Source organism: Cyanistes caeruleus, chromosome 1 (assembly GCF_971803275.1).
Source record: "Cyanistes caeruleus chromosome 1, bCyaCae1.hap1.1, whole genome shotgun sequence".
Lineage (NCBI taxonomy): Eukaryota > Metazoa > Chordata > Aves > Passeriformes > Paridae > Cyanistes > Cyanistes caeruleus.
In genome coordinates, this window is record NC_141701.1 from 118,219,199 (window position 1) to 118,240,477 (window position 21,279).

Here is a 21,279-nt window from a genome sequence, read left to right on the forward strand (position 1 = left end):
TTATCTGGGAATTATCCCACCATATCTGCCTCATGCCTTCCATATCTTACATATCTTTTCTCAAAAAAAATAAAAGAATAAAAGAAAAAAAGAAAAAAAAAAGAGAGAGACAAGTGATTGATCCTGATTTTTAAAGAAAGTGTAATTTTAACTTTTGAGAGCAGGTTTGCAAGGCACACTGTATCCTGTTACATGCTGCTAGGGTAGCGGGGTGATTAATTTAATGATGTGTGATTATAGTTTTTCTCTTCTCCTGAGTACTGAAGTTGCATATTTCATCCAAACTGCTGGCACAACAGATCCCTTATGAGAAACGTATAAAATGTTTAGTCTCCAAGGTTAAAAAGGAAAGTAATGAAAAATAACCAGCTAGTGCAGTTTTATCACGTTTGTCCCCGAGGATCCTGGAGAAGTTGGAGAAGAGAGCCTATCAGGCAGGTACTGTGAAGTCTTGGAGGGTGTTTAGTGGGGAGAAGACACCCTAAAGGGAAACCTTCAGCTTCTTGAAGGTGACTGACTCCATGTGAGCTGTGCTATCGACTAATTCCAGAAGTTTATTCATCTCTAGGAGTCACTACCACCAGGAGGCAAAAACATTTGACAAGAGATTGGTATCTTCAGGACAGAAAACAGCGGAGTTGCACGTTCCCACAGGGATGGGGAAGGCTCCTCCAAGTCTCACGCACCAATTGGGCATCTCCAATTTTACCCCCATATTTGGCCTTGCACATCTCTGTGCTGCGCTGCTCCGCCAGCCTTCGTTACTCTGCCTGATTAAGTCAGCGGGAAGGAATCAAGAAGTGTTTCACATTTTGCTCGTGCGTGTTGGAACAGGAAGGACTGCGTGTCAGGAAGTTCATGAGGCAAGCTAAACTGGCAGCAGCTGTATTTCTTAATAAAATAGGTATTTTGATAGTACCTCCAGGATTTCTCCAAGGAGGATTCAGGCTTCCTATCCAGCATGGCCTGCAGGGGGCATCAAAAGAATTTGGTGGACGATAAACATTGTTTTCTGACTGTAACTCTAACAATAGCGACCCTTAAATGGAGTATTTTGTCATTAAATCAGAAAAGGTGAAAAAAGCACTCGATTAAAGGAGAGGATGACATTTCACTACATCCTTTCTGCTTCCTTTTTCTGGCTTCTTGATAAGGGAAGACTGGATTTTAAACCCCATTCATTCTCCAAAGTCTTGCTATCAGCAGAGACTTTGAGAGAATGTCATGGGAAAGGGAACTTCAGTCACCACTGACAATAGGATTTAGAAGGTTTTAAAAGTTTCTGAGAAATAGGGCAGACTATTTCAGAAATTCCTCTGTTTCCTTTATACTGGAATAGGCTGCCCTCCAGCATTATTATCTGGGCTGAATCCTAGTTGAAGAGTTTTGTTGCATTTAAAAGAATAAATAACACTGTTGGTAGCATCCATATTTCTGTGCTGTACTGTGGGTACAAGCACAGTGAACTTGACTGGGAACAATAGCAGAAAACCTACAATACACCCTCTTCTCTGGAATGTTCATTGTTTGTACTCCCTATAACTTCTGGCTTTTCTATTTCATATTAGGATCTCCTGACTGGATTTTTGATTCATACTCTGCAGTGAGCCTGAATCCTGAGGATCCCAATATATAGGCTATTGATACAAATCTGAAACCTTCAAACTGCTCTTAAATATTTTGTCTGTACTTTTCTGTACTGTAGCCTCTTAAAGTTTCCTAGCTCTGCAATATCTTTTTATTTCCTACATCCAACATATATCACAGTTACATTTTGCTCTTAAATGCACCTGCATTAAACTTCTTCCTGCCTTCCAGTGTGCTGCTTGTTTATTTGCTGTTTGATACATTTTTTCCTAGTTATTATATTACATTATATATAATTTTTAAAAAAGCACGAGGTTATTAATGACTTACACTTATCCAGAGTATATTGTAGCATTTTCTTTCAATGAACTCCCTTATCCATGTTTCTCTGTTACTTTTGCACTTTGAAAAATGTTTTCACTAACATTATCTCTTCTTTGTTTTTTCTTTGTTACGCAAGGCTAACAAATTTAATTGTAATGATGAGGTGCCATGAAAAGCAAGCAGTTCCTAATCTGAGTGAGAGTTGTGATAAAAATACCCCAAATAAGATTGAACTAGGGTTACACAGACAGCCTTAATCTGAAATTTCTGTCTTTTGAACTCTTCACTTGAAAAAAAAAACTTTCTTTAACAAGGCAGCTATTTACTGTTTTTCCAAGGAGGCATAGGTTCTTCTGAGATTTCTCTCCAGCCCCAGGTCTGACCTTCTGTTATAACTTTTTCTGCCCATATGTTCCTTTGACAAACCTCTCTCTGCCTGGGCTCTGTATCTTCTTCCCCATTTTTTCCAGCTTCCAGCATATTTTTTCTTATCCAGCCAATCCTTCCTGGCCTGCCATCTAAATTTTCTCCCTAGTGCCCCCAGTCCCATATCAGCCTGCTCTCTGGACTCCTCAGCTGCTCACACGTTTCATTCTTCCGCCCACACCTTCCCCAGAGCATCATTCATTTTCTGTTCTTTACCCCTTCCCCCTTGCTTCCTCCTTCCCAAACTTCTCCTTCTGCAGTTTCTCCCCCAGTTTTAATATTCCCCATTCTAAGACACTTTGATATCCAGCCCTAGAGGAAAAACTACCACTTTCACCGTCCTCATGCCAACCACCTATGCGTTCTTTTTCCATTCCCCATCCACCATTCCATCTTCCCCCATCCTCACTGCTCCCCAGATCAGCTTTATTTCCTCTGGTGCATCATGGACAGAGCAATCATCCTGCCAAAGTACAGTTTCAAAGCCAGAAACACAGGAGATGTTTAAAGGGAAAATCACCAGGATGTTTTAAGGTAACTCTTGAAAATCATTGAAAAACTAAATCAGAAAACATTCTCCCCTTAATTGTCCTGGGCCAAAACTCTGGACTGAAAAATATGAACTTAAAGTGGCTGAACTTGGGTAACTGAAACCAGGATTTATAACTGCTTCAACAATGATAATGCAGAACATCCTGGGAAAATACAGTAGCTACTGTGTCTCTTGTGCACATTTTCCATGGTCATATTAATTTTATAACACTGTCATTATAGTTATTTCTTACATGTGGCATTGAAATCAGCAGCACGTGTAGAAGAAAATAGAAAAACAGCTACTATATTGTTCTGTAGCAGTTTGTTTGTTTGGTTTGTTTAATAGAAAAATTCCATCATTCAAAAACTGTCAGGGCTGACAAAAAAATCTGTTATCAGTGAATAAAGAAGTTTCCTTGTACATCCACGTTTTGCATTGACAACCTTGTAGGAGCAAACACTGAATACATATTTCCTCCTTCATACCTGAAAGTAAATGGCCTATTCTTGCCAACATCCCTTTAGCAACAGGCTCTTAAGAAACAAAGAAGCCTTTGGAGACAAGATTCTGAACCATGTGCCTGCACAGGGAGAAGGACAGCTGCATAAAAGGCTTTTGCAACTTGCTGGACTTTTCACAAGGGCATGTAGTGACAGGACAAGGGTGAATAGCTTTAAAATGAAAGAGGGTAGGGTTAGATTAGATATTAAGAAAGAATTCTATACTGGGAGGGTGGTGAGGCACTGGCACAGGTTGCCCAGAGAAGCTTTAGATGGTCCATGCCTGGAAGTGTTTAGGGCCAGGTTGGATGGGGCTTTGAGGAACCTGATCTAGGGGGGCTGGAATGAGAGGATCTTTAAAGTCCTTTCCAACTCGAACCAGTCTATGATTCTTTGATGGTTCTGTGATCTATGGAAGTGTACACCTATTTATAGTCATCTAAAATTTTTCTGAGCACCTCTTTGGCTAAATGAGCAACTTCACTTTTACATACATTTTTGTTCTTACTTGAGAAATTATATTTTAAAAAAACCCCAAAGAGTTCATCCTTGATGTATGCAAGTCTGCAGCCTATGGAAGACTCTTTGTTCCTGGAATGTGGTGAGAGCATAATGGCTAGGGAGCAGACATAAAGTCTAAAGCAATTTGGAGTTTTCTTTCTAATTTTTGAAAAGAGGTTGATAAATTCAAATATGGATTCCCATTATGTAGAATGTCATATGAGAAAAAATGCAAGAGAATCTTTTCTCCACAAAATTTAGAGGCCCTAAGTATAATCTATCCATTTTAATATCAAGAAGCAACATGATGTTAGCTTCTAGATAAAAGGAAATATGAGCAAAACCCTATAAGTGGTTTAGTGATGAAGAGCAGGCTTTTCTTTTTCATGTGCCCTAGATTTTTCTTTATTGCTAGTTTTGGATTAGCTTTAGTTATGCTAATGTTACTTTAGTAAATGTAGTAAAGTGAAATGGAAACTAAAGTGTAGTAAATTAAGATGTTGTGGAAAGGTTTTTGTACAAGTAGGTACTGCTTCCTAGATTATATTATTGCTGGTTTTTAAACACTTGCCCTCTGCATGCCCAGAATTTGATATTGCTAACATCTCCTGGGCAACTTCTAAAATCTCTCTATTTTATACTTTTCTTTTTTATAGTTTAAAGAAATTTATGTTAAAAGGGGACCTGTAGAAGTTACTGCTTTTAGTGATAATCACTGGTGTTAAGAAATCTCTCTGGGGCACCAAATTGTCTGTAATACCTGTAATATAAATTATTAACTGAAGTAAAATCAGAAATAAAAAACTTCAGGGAAAAATAATGGGGAAGTAATGATTCAAAATGGTACAAGAAAAATCACTTGCCTTGTAATTCATCCTTATAAAAATGCAACCATAATACCCAGTTCCCATGAACAAGTGGGAATAAAATAAATTAATTTTTCCCGAAGATTTGTCTGGCTTATGTCTTTAAATTCTTCTCTTACCGTCATGGTGTAGATGTTTCCCTTTTTTTCTTAAAAAATGAAGCCTCCACTGGCTCTCTTGAAAGGCTCTGCCTGGATCTTTTTCTTTAAGTAAACACAGTTAGTGAAAAGTCCACTTGGGTATTTACAGGCCTGTTTGAATATCTGTCAGAAAGAGTCAGTGATTTCACTGTTAATGGATTCTTCAGAATGGATAGTATATTATCATCTACTCAGATCTTTCTGGTCTTTTTTTCATTCCTAGATATTCTCCTGGTGTTTTGAGGCTTTACTGGTGTTTTGAGAAACAAAATCTCTGAATTTCCTGTATTAGGTGTATTTACTTTTCTCTAGATCTGCCGTCTCCTCACAATCCTGAGCAGCAAGGCTCACCTTGGTGGAGGCTGAACATGGAATGAAATGGGACAGAAGTGTTGGGCTGCAGAGGGACAGAGTTCAGAGCTGCCACCACCACCACCACCATATGCCCAGGTGGGTTCAGGTGGCTGTTCTCCTGCATTAACAAGTGTTTTACTTGCTTAATTAACAGATGTCTTGACTTTTATGCAGCTTTCCTTAATTGTCCTGAAGATGCTTTTAGCTATTAGCTCCAACCTAGGATTTTGTTGCAGATTCCAGTTGACCTTCTCTGTGGCTATTCACCGCGGGCACGTCACCCCTCTCCTCTTGCATGACATATGAAGAGGAGCTAATTCAAAGCGTTCATTGTTTATGGCTGGGTTTTTTAGTTCCTTTAGCTTCAGGGGTTTAAAGCTGGGGAACAGCTAATCAAAGGCTAGTGCAGAAAACTGATTTCAGCTGTCTCTTCATAGGTTTCACTTTTTTTTTTTTCTGGCATCTTCCCTTCTCTAATGCAGTCCCCTTCCCCAGAACTGAGAAGAAAGCAAAAGAAAGTTTAAAATTTCTAGAAAGGCATGCCTACCTACAGGAAATTAAGGGCTGGTAGGCCATTTTTATGCCCTCTATCCCTTCACTTAAATACTCAGTAGTTGCTGATGATTGCCTTGTGGTCTAACAAGTTTTCTCCAGCCTTAAACATGTTTACTGCCTGCTTGTAACCAGAGGGGTACATACAGCACTTCAGAGAAAACAGCCCTCTTTATGACCAGGGCTTAAGCCAAAGCCAGCTGCATTTCCCTCTGTCTTCTTCAAAGGACGGATCTGTTTCCTTCAACAATACTGTTTATAACTTCACCAGATGAAAGCTGTCATATCCCATTTCCACTGAGACTCAGTGGTACCTATTGGCTGGTTACAGAATTAAGAAAACAGAACTTAGTTCAGCTTTAATGCTTGCATACACACCATGCAAATTTGCTCCAAATGAGCCAGGAAATTCTAAATATCATCTCATTGCGCAAAAAAAATTAAAAATTTCTCTCTCCAAAGGTCAGTTTAGAAATGTTGTAACCTGTGATGTCCTTTAGTATTGGCTGCATTTCCCACAAACTATGTGAATTCTGGATGAGATGACTGCTCAGGCTGGAGTTATATCTTCAACACCAAGTAATGAGACAGTTATATCTTTTAAAGTGCCATAAACATAGCAAAATGAGTTTTCTAATCATAAGGCTACCAATCCAAACAACTACAACTATATAAAACTCTGCTGTGTATTTCAAATAAATGTACTTTAAATGTGTTGCTTGAATTGGGAGAACATTTCCTATAGAAGTCTGATTTGTATTTTTATTTATAGTCCAGTACATTTATCTATTTTTTCCTAGTGATTTCTGTGTTACCAGAAAAAATGTTTCTATGTTACTGGAGAAATTACTTCAGATAAAACAACCCCCAGTCCCTGGAAACCATCTTACTTTATAACTACTTGGGAGCTTAAGAAATAAATCTTCATTTCTTTACACTCTGACAGACACCACTGAGCAGAATGATGAAAGGGAAAATTTAGGATCCTCATATGGTAAAGAGGGATAGGAACATTTTTCTGTTGTAAATCCTGTATTCCTTGGGTGAATATGAAACCTTTCAAGTACAATGTAATTCTCTGCATCAGACTCTGATTCTTAAGGTCTCTATTGGCGTATTTCAGCTTTGTAACCAGATTGGCAGATCACCTGACAAAAAGATGGGTCTTAATTCTCTCTATACCTCACAGAGAGAGTAGTCACATACATCTTTCAATTTATGCACATTCCTCCATCTGTTTCAGAAAATTATTTTAGAGCAGCAGTCTATCAGAGGGTACTACCATTGCTTTTAAAGTGTATGTGACAGATTCTTAACCAACTTCCCCAGATTTATTAGACATAAATTTTAGATTAAATTTGTTTACTGTTCTGTTACACACTTGATTTATATTTTAAGATTAGAGACTTGCCTGGAATAGATTCTTTTTCATTTTAGCTCTTTTATGAGATGCATTATTTCAATAAGTCCATGAAGGTGTTGTTGGAGCTTTTACAGTATTATTGGATTTTCACTGGATTCTCATTTTGGTAGAACATGCAACACTTTCAGCTGTTAAACAATCCTGGATCTTGAAACATGGGTTTGTACAACTAGGCCCCCACTGTATTTGTTAATTAGCAAATTCACCTGTTACTGAGTCCTGGAGTTATCTGGAAGCTCTCTAGAAGCTAGACATTATGTTTTGAAATAATTTCCTGCAATTTTTTTTTTTTCCTGTTGGTTGAAATGCTTTTATTTTCCATCATTCACTCCACAGGGAAGTAGTATTCTATGAGACTTTTGCTGGTTTTCCTTTCCCTGATCAGACAACCTGATGTGGCTATCTGCAAGGGTGATCCAGAGGGGTACAGATATTTTATCTAACCATCTGACCTTAAAAATGCTTCAGAAATGTAGTTGAAAAGCTGCAGGCCAGCTCTTTTTGTGGCCTTCACCCTATGAACCACCGTGATTTAAACCCTGAGCATCACCTTGGCTCACATTTCAGGGCCAGCTGGAAGCTGATCTCTTGTGCTGAAGATCCTTAAGGACCTTCAAGCAAAAGTTAAAACCCATCTGACCAAGGCCTGGTATCCCCACTGCCTTGCCATACCCAGGGAAAAACACATTTTCCATTTGCCAGGGCTGCTATTTTGCGTTGTTTGTCAACTTACGCTCAATTCACTTTGATGTTTTATTATTCTCCTGAGCCAAATTGGCCTTATCCTTGCAAGAAACTCTGAGAAGAATCTGGGTCCTTTCTGAAGACTGTGCAATTCTTTGTTTGTAAATATAAAGATGGCTTTGGAATTAAGTAGAATCAGGAATCAGTCTCCATAGAGGTCTCTGGCAGATAGCTACATTCCCCTGATTTCAGCAGCACCTGCAAAATTTTCTTCATCTGATTTCTAAGTAGATTCTGCACCAAATTTCTTACAAAAAAGTTGTGTTATTTCTGCAGAATATTACCTGCATCTCAGATATGGAGGAAAAAAAGAAATAAATGTTTACTTTTCCAAGTTGGTGCTATATGTACAACCTGCTTTTGTACAGAGGTCTTATTTAGTGAGATTCTCATGACAAAATAATAGCTAGATTCTTATGACCTTATTTCAACTTGTTCAGTAAAAGCAAATACCAGGACCATACTGAAAAACATCCAAACAATCCAACACAAATTTTCATGAAAGACACCTGTCATATACATGGCTATTTGTAAATAAGCACAAAAAATGGAAGACATGCTCACTGGACAATTTAGTTACCAAAAGCCCTACTTTTTCCTCCTTTTCTTCTTGGCATCTAAAGGAAATCTCCACTTATACTGAAAGCATATAATACTTTAATCTACTCAAAGATGTAAATTAAATGGAATTATTAAATTTACTTTGCTGACATTTAATTGCGTATTTTCATTAAAGATACTGAAGCTGTGTTTTATTTCTACAGTAACTTAATAAGAGAAAGTAGGCCTACCAAATTTCAATTAGATATGCCTAGAAGGGAAGGCAAAGAAGAGAGAAAAGTAAGTATAGGAAATAATTGAATAAAAGATAATGGCAAATAATTTTGCTTGGTGATAAAAAGGTACAGAGACAAAATGTAATTTCCTGGAATCCCAAGGCAAACCTCAAACAAACCACAGCTGAGTGGATGAGAAGTTTGCTACTTTTCTGTTTTAGCCTATGATGGGTTATTGAAGTGAATGGATTCCACAGGCTGCGTATTTGAGAGCTTGTGGTCAGTCCTGCATGCTTTTCACTGAGAGGCCAGTGTTTAAATAATAAAAATGCATTGAGAATAGCAGTAAAAAAAAAAAAAATAAAAAAAAAAAGCTTTAGGGAATTCCTTGGTAGAAACCACTATTTTCCTGAATTAATTACAATACCATGTGAATTGCTGTGTGAGAGCACAGAATTACTGGTTAAGGCTGTTCCTTTAAAGAATAGGGGTTTGTCAGGGTAAAGTCTAATTAAGTGTGTGGAGATGAGAGGGAAGAGTCAATGTTTGCTTTCACTTGCTATCTTTCAATACCCCTGTCAGACAACTCAAGATCACAGGCAGTGCCCTAACAGCAGGTCATTTTCCTTCTCCACACCGTACTGCTGTCGCTGCTGTAAGCTCTGTTTTTTTCATAGAGACAAATACCTTTGCACATGTCAAGGCATTAGCAAGCTGAGGGAAATTCAGGCATCAGGAACAGCATAACTCTGGGAAACGTTCACAAATTAACCAGCTGAGGGAGCACAAGGCATCCGTTCTTCAGTAACGGCACAATGAACTTGAGGGATGTCTAGAAGAAACAGTGTGGTAATTATTAAGTCTGCTTCACTTAACTTTCCAGTGAAACATCTGAGGGTCCTTCTTCTTTTGTGGAGTAGTTTGGGTCGGAACTAATTTTTTTTGGAGGGGGTCAAAAATGATTTTTTTATGGCTCATCTGCTCCTTTATTCAACTTATTGGTCTAAAATATATATGAATATATTTAATTGAAACCAACTAGACAGTTTGATTTTAAAAGTCTGAGGTGAAATCCTGGACCACAGGATTTTGCTAATGGCAAAGTATAATTTATAGGATTAGAGCCAAGTGTTGATCCTTGCTGTAAACAGAGCTGTATTAACATGCAAATATAGCAATAGTTGTATGGTACCAGATCTACAGCCTGCTCAGCCCTTGATCCTGCCTGTGGCAGCCAAGCAATAACAGCACCTGCAAAAGCAGGACAAGCAATCTGGGGCCCAGAGAATTCTTGAGTTAGTTGGAGTATTTAACACAGGTTTGACAAAACAGTTAGGCAACTAAGCAGACAGAAGAGAGTTGTTCTATCTTTCAGTGTGCACTAGCCAAGTTTTGCTGTTCTGTAGGACAGAAGCAAGCCAAGGAGTTGTCTTCAGCTCTCAGCTGCTGGGCATCCATGCAGGGATGTGCTGCGCTGCAGCCAAGGCAGTGTGGGGTTCCTCTGCAGAAAAGCCTTTTGATCTTGCTCTGCAGCCCATGATTATGCAGATAGGCAGTGCTGGGAGAGGACAGGCAGCGAGAGTAACTGCTACCACATGTGAAACTGGTCCCAGGATATTGTTTTCATTACAGTTTTGTTCTCCGCAGCTACTCGGACTCTGAAGTGTCAGATTCCAGTTTGATTTCTTCATTAGGAAAGCCACTGCTCCAGTAGTAATGAACAACAGAAAGCACAAAAACCCTTACAATGGTTGGTTTTGTTACAAAATGTTAGCATGGGTTAGACAGTGTTGAACACTAGTGCAGGGGACAGGTTCCTTTCATTATGTTTTTCATTTCTGGAAAATAATTCTGCCTGTTCTCACAGAAATTGGTTAGTTCATACAGCGTAGGTCAGAAAAGACATACAAACTAATAATGATGCTTCTTTTTGAAAAGCAGTAAAACAGCAGTAAAACTCTCTGTAAAGGACTCAGAGTACGCTGCCATTCTGATTACCCACCAATGTAACTCATATACACATTAAAGAAAAATTGGTCTCCCACTTCCTGAAACAGAAACCTGGTCTCATGTTCCTGTAAAGCACTGTCCACCTCCAGAGCAAAACAGGACACCTTCAGGTTTTTTTGCTCATAAGAAATACTATAGGTTACCTGGATTTTTATGATATTGAGCCTTTCTTCAGGTTTATAAGAGTAAATAAACCCTTTTTTGCCTTTGCCAGGAGGAAATTATGCTAAACTTTTTTTTTTTACTTTTTTTTTTTACTTTTTTTTTTTGCTTGTTTGTGCTTCAGGAAATTTCTTCTCTTCCTGCCTTGGGCAAAAGTGGAGTTATGGTAATGAAAATATGCACATAGTAAAAAAATGGGAAAATCTTTGTCCTAGAAGAAATGATAAGGAATGCTTTAAGGGTAGACTAAATCCATTTTAACTACTTAATCTTTATTCCATGGTCTCTGCTTGTGAGAACTAAACTCCTTTTGATTAGAAAAATGCTTTTTTTTGGCCTTGGCCTAATGAATCTTGGAAATCAGATAGGTGGATTTGGAGGTGCTGGTGAAATGTGAGGATTAAATCTTGAAATTTGACCAGCAGTGTTGGGATGGCTGAACAAACAAGGACATCTGCAGCTGCCAGCACAGGTAGGCTGCATTTTCCTGCCAGAATGAGACTCTTCACCACTGCCCCCACTTTTCTAGCATCAAGAACAATGAAGCAGTCTGGTATCAGGTCTTTTCTTGCAAGGAAAGTCAAAGGTCTATTTTGCTGGTCCTTGAAGTGCTTTCTAACTTGATGGTGAGATTAGCATGATTTAGGACCTGTATGCTGACATGAGCAGAGATAGAAGCAAGCAAAGGTTCTGTTTATGTACCACATAGGTTTTGAAACCTTCTCTTTTTCAAACTTGACCAGAATTACTGTATTCCTGCCAGGTTCAGTTTTTGCCAGCTGCTTCTCATGCAGCATTTGATTTCCTGAAGATACCATGGCAAAGTCACTGTATGAAATAGGAACATTTAGAACAGGGACAAGTGAGTTTTGCTCTATTATTTTCTGGGTCATTGATTTTGATTATAACTGACCTTAACAGCAAAACTTTCCTATCAGAGGGTCCAAAGGGTATGTTAGGAAGGAAACAGTGGACTTCTATCATTTCAGCTCACATAAAAAGCTGAAATTATATACATGGATGTTGTGCACACCCTGTTCTCATAGGACTCTGGTTCAGAGACTGTTGGTCCACTGGACCTGGATCTTTAGCAAAGAGAAGCAATCAATCAGTCTCCTAAATGATGGCAATGTAGGACACCACACTGAAAGGAAAACAGGCCAGGCCAGTCTAGAAAGTATTGCTGACATAGTTATGCCATGAATAGCCACCTGCACACATAAAAGTTCTCATGGGTATTAGCCTGTATAATGATGCCAAAAAGAGCCATCTAACCCAGTCAGTCCTGTCTTTTCCCCAGGATCATGCATCTCCTGACTGGGTGAATATGGGAAATGAGCACACGTGTTCTCCAGGAGAGTGGTGGGCATTGGCTGGGAGAAGGAAGAAATCACAGGTCTAAGCCCCTCAGGGAGCTGCAGTGTACAGTGTCTCATTCCCAAAATGCTCTTGCAGCACAGTGACCTCCATGACAGCCAAAAGTCCCAAGTGAGGTGCCACATCAGTGTGGTCCTGCTGGTGGCTGAATCCCTCTTCCCTTCCATCCATGGCTGCTTGCACAGCAGCACGATGCTGCTGTGGCTAATGACCTGTCCCAGTGCAGCATGGGCATGTCAGCACCACCAGAGATTGCTCAAGGGTCTTTAACAAGGTAAACAAAAGGGTTTTTTGATCATATGCTGAACCTCACCTCAGGAGAGGAATAAGTTGCCAGATTCATACATTTGCAAGTCACAGATTTCAAAGCTATTTCTCCTCATCCTCTCAGTTGATGGAAAAGAGTCTTTTCTTTCTTCCTTCCCTCTTTTAGGGCATAGAGATGTGTTAGAAAGAAAGTTTTCTTCTGTGCAATTGTTCTGATCTGCTTTACTCTGGTCTCAAACCAATGCCAGAGCTGGCTAAAAGGAAACAGTGTAGGAGGAGAGCAAGGCGTGTTTGTGAGCAGTTTGCACAGAGTGGCTCAGCTGTATCAGAAACCTACACCTTGGACTTACTGGGATGAATAGGGCAGTTCATTGGTCCAAGTGCTGCTGTTCCAGGTGCTCTGCACCTGTTGTTCTGCTCACACATTGGCCTTTTTCTTTGCAGCCATAACCACTTTAGACATCGGTTAAATAGACCTAAGGTTGTGCATGGTGAATTAGGAGCTTGAAAACAAAGCTGGTATGTCATGCTTCTGTGTTCCTCGATAATGACTAAAATCATTCTGAAAGAAATACTTTTAAAGGATCAGATTTCCATGTGGACTGCCAAATTTCCATAGTGCGTAATGAGATATTTTTATTCAAATCCTCCAGATGATTAGACAGTTTTGCCCACAGAACCTGGGATTCCTTTGGTTATGACATTAAGTATAATTTTTGGTCATTAGGAGGAGATTAGGCAAGTGCTGCAAGAAAAATAGAAACAAAAAAGACCAGAAATTTACAGTTACCTTATGAAAGCTGAATTTAAAAACATTGTGAGGTAGTCTAACAGAGAAATCCTTCAACCCTAACACAAAACAGACCATGTGAACTCATTTAAAAAAAATCTCATTTACTCAATCACCCTAGTGCTCCCTCCAATCCTCCAGACGTAGGATGAGAAATCTGCACCTACTATCTGGTGCTAGATTCACACCTATAATCCCACCTCCCTGATTATGATCAACTTCAAAGAAATTGCTTATGGATGTGGGTGGCATGACCTTTGCCTTTTCTTTGTATCTCTATTCTCTTTGCAATTAAGCAGATTCATTTATCCTACTTTGATAAAAGCCATTTTGCAAATTATTTTCTGATAGATTTATACCTCTGGTAGCTGTCAAAGAAATTCAGACATCACCAAATTGATTCTCTGTTTTTTTTGACTTATATAAAATGTGTTCTAATACATTCAGTCTTTGTTAGTTACCAAAAGCAAATGAAAATTATCTTTTAGAAGTAAAATATCCCTTCTCCAGGAACTTGTACTGGATTTTGCATGAATGTCTGAAAGATGCAGGTTGCAAAATCCCCTCAGCGACGGACTCGCGGGACAAGAGGTGGAGAGGCTCATCCAGCAGCTGGCTGGGCAAGCCTTGAAAATATCCAGGAGAAGGAGCTGAGAGATGCCACTGAAGTACATGCTGAAGGACCTAGACCTTCTGCAATTAAAACCATCTGAGAGGCTGGGGGTCAGAAAGGGGCGTGAGGGAGGTCAGGAGCCGTCTGGAAAAGGTGTCCCTTGCAGCGGCGCCGAGGGCGGACAGGCAACCAAAGGGAAAGGAAGAGCTGGCCTCAGTGTTTGCTTTGGCCTAATTTCAAACAGAGCCCCTTCAGAATCTGTTTATACAATCCTGTCTTTCAAGAGCTGTTTTAATTTCTTTAGCTAAGGCTCTGTGAGCCCTGAAGGTTTGACTTATCCCATGGAAATCAGAAGATATGCAGTCTAGGGAGAGCTGATGTGGGCTTGATGACATGCTTTATGAGTTTCACGTTCAGAAGCAGTGGCTCTGTTTTAAGGCACTGCTGAGCAGAGATCTCAAGGAAGAACTGAGCTCTCTGATGGATACCAGGTCGTAGCTGTTAGTGCTTATGGCACAGACGTTTTCTAAGCACAAAATAATCCACTCCAAATAAGTTACAGTGAGCTCTGCTGTCATAATCCTATCATTTGTATGCCTAATGTGTAACTTTGTTTTTCAATAAGAATTTTCACATCATATTTATAACTGTGGCTCATCCTTGTATCTGGGCTACTACACATTTAATATGCAGAAATCTGTCCCTCATTAACATTAGCAAAAGGCAGCAATAAATGAGAAAAAATGCTACAATTAAAAAAAAAAAAAAAAAAAAAAAAAAGCAGGATTATTTTTAGCCTTCCAAGAGGCCTGGCAGTACACTACTCATTTTGGAAAGGAACAATTAGACAGTTTGATAAGGCTGGAGCATGAAACATATCCACCACAGTGAAACATTTTGATTGCCATGAGTACTGAAAGCTGGACACCTGCCTCCAAGTCCTTGGAAACTTCATGCTTGATCTGGGCCAAAACATGAAGTCTGTGCTCAGAGTAAGACTTCAGAAAACCAGGCACTTGCTATCAAAATTCCTTTCTCCTGGCCCAGCAGCACAGTGGCAGCCCTCTCAGGGGCCAAGGCCATCCTCACCCTACACAGCCAGCCCTGGAGCAGCCTGTCCATGATGCTGGAACAGCTGTGTCAGGGACAATGAGATGTTGATATACCTCTGCCACTCAGCTAGCAGGTGAAGAAAACAGCAAGGTAAAATTGCAGATGACCTAGAGGCTTCTGACAGCATGTTTTGATATGTCTTGTTTGGTTTTGGAGAAATCCCTCACATAAAAAGCACACGTTTTGCTGATATGGCTGAGTATGTGCAAATAATAAACTGCTGTAATATTCCCATTTCTCACAACTTGTAAAATTTCTCAGTTAGGCAAGGCATAGATTCACCTGGCACAAGTTCACTCTTAGGCCAGATGCTGGCTGTTTCTAATTACCTCGGTGCCTTTAAAGGCCTGCATTGAGGCTGTAGGGCCCCAGGTGCTCCTGTCCCCCTGTGAAGCAGGCAAAGGCGTGGGTTTCATCTCACAGGAATGCTACAAAGACAAATTCTTTAAGGACAATTCAGTGTCCAGACACTGTAGGAGCTAGGTCAGATTAACACCTGTAGATCTATGTCCACATATAGGCAGCTTATAATTTCTTCAAAAATTATATCTGCCATTGTTCACCTCCGGTGAGGAGATATTTGTATGGCTGGAAACAAAGTCTGGCTCCTGTTTGTGGGGCTACATTTTGGGATATCCAGCTCTAAAAGTGTGATGGGGACATTCTCCAAAGGCTTACAGTTTTGTTTGTATCTTTACTCATAGAAGCCAATTCCAGACTTAGCAAATAAAGGATTTTACCTTTCCCGAGAAGCCTTTTCTCTCTGTGTTTCAGATTCGTGCTGTTGGAACTGCTTCCCCCAGGATGGGCACACTGCTGGTTCCTGCTGAGCCCACTGCTGACCAGTACCTTCTGATCCCTTTCTGCAGGGCTGCTCTTTCTTTCTCTTAATGTCCCAAAACACATGGAAAATAATTTTTTTGAATATCAGGGTGTCAAATAGAAAGAAAACAAATGTTTAAAGGTGGCTTTCATAATCTTGCAATAATAATAAAAAAAAAGACTACAAAGCTTATCCATTAATCTTTGTCTCAGTAGAAATGAAGTAATGTGCAAATCCTTAAAAGGAAGCTTTTTTGTCTGTGATGTAGTATATTCAAGAGATTCTTTCACATATTACACTGGTGTGAGTAATAAAAGCTATCACAGTATGCTAGAAAAGGGATATTTGTTCAGAAGCTCAGTGTGACTGTGAAGGTATCATTAATCTATTTTTTCTGAGCCTACTGTTTCAGGCTGTCATCTTAAAGGACTAACTTGTGACAGAAATGTCATAGAGCAATACAGGATGTTCCAGACAAATTCTAAACCCAGCTCGAGGCTTTTTCAGGTGGCCAGAAGCTTTGGTGATTAGAAATGGAAGGCCTGGGGGAAATGGGGAGCCAAGGTGAAAAACTGAGCAATTTTAGAAGAGCTTTAATGTATCTGATAAGGCCTCTGTTAAAACAGTGAAAAAAATTGTGCACTCACCTTAAATTTCTGCTAATCACCAAGACTAAATCTAAACAAGGTAAAAGATCTCCCAGCAATTTGTGCCAGGCCATTTTATAAGACAAGTTCAAATTTAGGCACTGCTTCTTTTTTTTTTATGGTAGAAGCTGGACACAAATGATAATTCAACACTAAATGTTCGCAATAGAGGAAAATAAATTGCACTACCATTGCTTTGAATGAGAAGTTTTGTGATAATTACCTAACACTCAACATAGTTGAAATTTTCCTACAGTGCAATTGTAAAATAATAATTGAAACTATCTATAAACCTATTCTTCACGTTGTAAATTAGCTGAAAAAACCATATTTTTGCTCTATTTATTTACATTGTGCCTGCAGTAATGAAATTTCTCTTCTAATGAGTATTTTTCACTGCATTGACAACACAGGTAAGTATAGTCCACTTCAGCTATGCAGGGACTTTTTACTCACAAACATAAGCCTTCCCTTAACCATATTTTTAAGGCTGGAAACAAAGCAGAGATCCCTTTGAAAAACATTAGTTTAAAGTCTTTTGAACTAAAATCCAAACTGGAAATCTTCTCTGAGAACACCTTAAACTTGGCACAAATGTAAGTATTGTTGAATGCAGGCTTAAAAATGTCATGAATCCATAGACATCTAAATATTTCAACTTGAATTGTACCCAGAAATGAAACCATACAGAATCTAGTGTTAAGGAAGTGGGAGAGTGGAGGTGCAGGGGGAGAATGGGGAAGAAAGGGGAACTCCATTATTTGTGGGAGAGCAGAATAATTCAGTTCAGACTGAATTTTCTCTGAGGTTAAGTGCAGACCTTAGTCCACTATAGAAAATGAAAGACAGAAAGGAGCATTTGACGACTGTGAGTAAATATAAGTAATTACAAATCTTAACAGACCTGTCCTACACTGTATAAATTGTTGCAAATTAGCTTCCATGGAGAATAGATAACCTTTGACTCCTCCCTATACTAGAGTTAGGCTGCAAATAAGAAACTGCTTAAATGAGAAAGTAATTAAATTCCATCCAGGTGTGAGGGAACGTTTTGTGCCGTATTATTGAACTAGTAATACGAAAGTGTTCTCTTCTCTCACTGTGGATTTGATATAAAAAATTTAAACAGTCATTTAATACCAATACTTGGAAGGAAATTGAAAGTTAAACTTTCCAGAATGTGACCTAGAAAACAAATTCATGTAAAAGAAAATTTTTGATTATAGGGGTTATATTTTAAAGACACCCATCCATCTTGGTTTAGAGTGATTGTTTCTCCAGATATTATCAGGTTGGCTATATAATAATACAAACCATCTTCCTTCCCTCTCTCAGAATATTAAATAATATATTAACTTCTATAATGTCTTTTATTGCCAGGCAAGCTCTCAGTATGATTCAAACAAATGACCTTGCTATGCCACCCAGTTGGTGTACAAGCAAAAAAAAATCTTTTAATGTAAATAAATGTCTTATTCTTATACCAGCACTAGGAAATAGCCTAAATGCAGCTGATGTAAAATTTGGTTTATCCTTGCCATGTGGTCACGCATTTCTGTGTATGTTGATCCAAGAGGAGGAACAGCTGCACTGATTTCAAAGAGGCTACTCAAGCACATAATATTTGACTTACACACTCATTTATGTATAAGCTTAGACTATCAGACGCTGTTAGTAAGGACATTGGGATACATTAATGAGTTTATTGATAGTTTTTTTTCTCCAAACCCAGCAACTTCTTTTACTAGAGCTTAGTCTCTGTCTGGGGAGGAATTCATTTCCATGCACATCGGAAACAGCTTTATTGCATGGTTATGGTCTTACCTCTCCCCCACCTCAGTTTCTGTGAAGGCATTTCCCCTTACAGCAGGGCTTATTTGAGGTCTGCAGAGGACTCACTCAGAATTGCTATGACCAGCATAAATGATAAGGATTATGGTCTGACCTTGGTGCCTGAAGTCAAACCACTGAAAACTGCTGGCCATGGTTTTTTGGCATTTGGATATGAAATTAGAGGCTGAAATGAGGTATCTGATTACATGCCCCATAACTGGTGTAATCCCCTCTAGACACAGGATCATTCCGAATTTTCACAATAATGAGCCAAATTTTTTTTATAAGAGTATATCATGACTGCATATATGGGCCCTCATATAAATCTGCTTTTTTTAGAGACTTCTTTGGTTGGAAGTGATATTACAGGTATCATTTGTTGATTACTTGTTCAGGTAGATCTGTCAGAAGATGTTTATACTCCTTATGGAATTATGCAAAATGGGGAAAACCAATTCCTAACAGACTCTGGTTGTAAGTGTTGCATCTGAAAGGAGCTTAGATATATGACATGGGCTGATAGCAGGTTATTATATAAATGACTGATGGAAGACACAAACACCTCAAAGCCTGGATATTTTTCTGGAAAGAGTTATTTAGAAGACTAACATTTTAATTTATAGATCAAGGGATTCAGTCCTTTTGTGTAAACTACATTTTTGCATCCTATGACATAGTCCAGAAGCAAAGTCCTTGTGAGCATGGAGTTCAAATGTCCAGGAATATGCTAAAATATTGCTGGGAGCAGATTTGATACAATTAGCTTCCATTCATTGCCTGGCATGCATAAAATGAAAATTTAAATAGCTACTCCCTTTCTCACAGAGTGGGAGGAAAGACAATGTGCAGCACCTTTGCTTCCCTGTGGCATTTTCTCTTGGGAGAAAGTGGGATTGCAGACATGGTAACTGAAGCATGACTGTTTTGCAAAGAAAATCTTTCACCTTCTTTTCTGTTGGAGAACATGTAATTCTCTGGGTCACAAGAAGTATTTGGGTTACTTTGCTGTTGCTGTTTTCTCTCTTCTGACAAAAAATATGATGAAATTCATCAAATTATGCAGAACTTTGAAGTGCTAAGATATTTCAAAAACCAGGAGAGGCTTTTCTTTATTTATGTATAATCATTATGTTGGAAATAGGGTGCTGGTTGTGTTGTTTGAGGCACTTTTATTCTGTTCACAAAAACTTTCCCTTAGAACAGGAGCCTGAAGACTAGAGTGATTTTGGAAACTTTTCATTGCTCCCAGAATGAATAACTTCACCCATGTGAGAAACCACATTGCTTTGCACAACATGACTGCAGTTGCATAGTTTTTAACCTAAAATATGATGAAGACAATAAAGCCTTGTTAGCTGCATTAATGCATTCAAGAACTTCTAACCACATAGTCTCTGGTCTTTTTTTTCTGTGTAGAAATAAGTTTCCCTGCTGGTCACATACTGCCAATATCTCATCTCCTAGCCATGCACAAATCACTCCAGACACTGAGGAGTTTTTACCAAAAGTTACTGTTGCATCACAAGGAATGGATCCAAGATAAGGTGTTGGTTTTGCTTGATCTGGTAACCTGCTGTCTTTGTAATTAGAAAATAAACTACTTGGTAGTATATTTAATTTTTTTCTGGAATTTTTTCCTAAAAGAAATACACACACACACACACACACACACACACACACACACACACACACACACACACACTCACACACACACACATACACACATACTCCTTGTTCAAATCAGTAGATGGAATTTGCAGGGCAGGGGTTTTTGAGCAAAATAACCTAGCTCTTAGGAGGAAAGTGGGGAATAAAAAAAACTCCACCAAGCATCTGAACTCCGACCAGACTCACTTGTACTCAAGCGACCACTAATGCACTTAAAAATACAGCTGGATTTATAATACAGCTTGCTGTAACTCACTGTGTGGGATATGTGAAGGAATGTCCTGTAATAACTGCTGTGATGGGTGCTGGGGCCCTCTGCTCTGCTATCAGGGCATAAGCAGTTGCAGATGGAGTTCATGCCCAGAGTTTTTTTATTTGCTACTTGAAAGTACATCAGAAAATGCCCACAGGGTTCTCAGAAATGCTGCTTGTTGTACCACTCTCCTTGCAAGCAATTGTGGGGTTTTTTAGAGGATCTAATGTAAGTAAAGCAGCTTTCATTTTATCTGAAAACTCAAGGTTTCCTTCTCCCTCCAACTGCACAAAAAAGGTGAAGTGATATCCTTGATCCAGTGAAATGAGGATGGGGGAGGCAGTGATGCAGCCCAGGGAGTGAGGGGTGAATTCAGCTGAATTCAGCCCCTGATCCATCAGTGCCAGTGGAGGGGGTGGCAGGACCCACATCCCATTAGGATGACATAAACACACAACTCAGCTGCACTCTTGGATTGCAGGGCCAAAACTGCCCTCTCAGTTCATGCATCTGAGGGGTCTGCCCTGGGAAATTGCTGTTCTCTGCTCATCGTTAGGTGATGAGGAGGACCCAGGAGGAGATTTGGGTCTAGAATGAGTGTGTCCCTAACACACACCTTAGGAGCAATCATCTGCATTTGTTCATCTGCTCAGAGATGGGTTATTCACCACCCTGAAAGGCAGACTGTAGTTCTGGAATATATTGCTCATTGTGCCTGTTTTTAAAGTTGCAGAATTACGACCATATATAAAGCCAGTAGCACTCAAGTACTCAGCAGGCTGAGCCAACACTCTCCAAGATGAAGCTGGCTAAAATTGTTTTACTGCTGCTTTTTGTTTTGCAGAGTGTTCTTTAGCAGCTGCTGCAGCTGACTGTCTCACTGCAAAGCTATTACGCTTTGCCACTGGCAGTATGGGTACCCTGAAGAGTTTCTGGCTTCCCTTAATTGAACAGAAGAAACTAATTTAAATTTTAAAAAATATAATTAGTTTGAC

General features: G+C 39.2%; 1 long non-coding RNA gene across 1 annotated transcript; it reads left to right on the forward strand.

The window, feature by feature from the left end:
- Nucleotides 1-15,430: 15,430 nt before the first annotated feature.
- LOC147655850 (uncharacterized) lies at nucleotides 15,431-16,309 on the forward strand. The gene is made up of 2 exons (XR_015280218.1): nucleotides 15,431-15,543; nucleotides 15,835-16,309. It is a non-coding gene; the product is annotated as an uncharacterized LOC147655850 (long non-coding RNA).
- Nucleotides 16,310-21,279: the final 4,970 nt, after the last annotated feature.